We start from the raw sequence: 274 nt of genomic DNA, 5'->3' as shown, positions 1-274 counted from the left end.
GCGTCACATGACGTCGCCCAGAGCATTATAGGTAATGTAGTATATGTACATTTCATTTGCATTACATTTTGGCAGACGCTTTTATCCAGAGGACAATGGAAGCAATCAAAAAACAACAAGCGAGCAATGATATATAAATGCTATGACAAATCTCAGTTAGCTTAAAGGCAGTACACGTAACAAGGGCTTTTAAATAATATTATAAATAAAAAGAAAACAGATAGAATAGAAAAAGTATAGAGCAAGCTAGTGTTAGAGGTCTGTTATTTTGTTA

The sequence above is a fragment of the Carassius auratus genome, unplaced genomic scaffold, assembly GCF_003368295.1.
Source record: "Carassius auratus strain Wakin unplaced genomic scaffold, ASM336829v1 scaf_tig00001764, whole genome shotgun sequence".
Taxonomy (NCBI): Eukaryota; Metazoa; Chordata; class Actinopteri; order Cypriniformes; family Cyprinidae; genus Carassius; species Carassius auratus.
This window is presented reverse-complemented; position numbering follows the sequence as displayed.